General features: G+C 51.4%; 1 non-coding gene across 1 annotated transcript; it reads left to right on the forward strand.

The window, feature by feature from the left end:
• The first annotated feature begins 259 nt into the window (after positions 1–259).
• TRNAS-UGA (transfer RNA serine (anticodon UGA)) lies at positions 260–341 on the forward strand. Its single transcript has one exon. It is a non-coding gene; the product is annotated as a tRNA-Ser (tRNA).
• The last annotated feature ends 574 nt before the right edge of the window (positions 342–915 follow it).

Genomic DNA, 915 nt, shown 5'->3' on the forward strand with positions numbered 1-915 from the left:
GAAAGGAAAAAAGGCAATAAAAAAGGTGGCAGCAGTAACTAACACTTCTACTTCCCCACGCACAAATACTATTTTTAAAATATCTATCCTCCACCAGCACCGGTTTTGCAGTACCCTCCGGCCGGGCCGGGCGGCCATTACAGCGGGGGTGGCAGGGAGACGCGCCGGCGCCCATTGGCCCCTGGCACGATTGTGGGCGGGAGCTTCCGCCGGCGGAGCGCTCGATAAGGATTTGAGCGCGGGTAGGGTGCTACAAGCAGCAGCGATGGCCGAGTGGTTAAGGCGTTGGACTTGAAATCCAATGGGGTCTCCCCGCGCAGGTTCGAACCCTGCTCGCTGCGGCCCGCTGGGGGTTACTTTTTTCCTGTCTTCCTCCTCTTAGAGCGTGGAGGTTTTATGCCTCACGTCTTCTCTGACTGTTAAGCATGCCTCTGCAGCGGCAAAAGGGATTATCTAGTATTTATCCTATTGCAACTCCTTAGGCCATGCCTACACACCCCTCCCCTGCTTCTGTCAGGAAACAAAAGTAGTACCAAAGCAGTAATAGGTCCCAGGGCAAGTTTCCAGTGTTGCATCTAAAACACTTGTGATAACCAGTACTTGGTGGAGTTGGGAGAAGGGCACATTGGGATCAGTGTTCTTTCCACAGCTCACCTTCTAGGTCCTCTGTAGAGATGACAGGCACTGTCCAAGTGCAAAACTCAGGATTAACCCAGTGCATTACACGTAGACAGTGTCCTGATTTGCCCAAAGGGCTATTGTCCTGCCCCCATGTCCTACAGCTGATACATAATAAATATAATCTTAGCAGCAGCAGGCTACTCTATATGGAATGCATTTGATCTGTCAGACCTTCCATTTCATGAAGGAAGCTGGTCTGATTAGTCCTAGACCTCCAGTGAGAGGGTCCTAGAT

This window comes from Balearica regulorum, chromosome 7, assembly GCF_011004875.1.
Source record: "Balearica regulorum gibbericeps isolate bBalReg1 chromosome 7, bBalReg1.pri, whole genome shotgun sequence".
NCBI lineage: Eukaryota > Metazoa > Chordata > Aves > Gruiformes > Gruidae > Balearica > Balearica regulorum.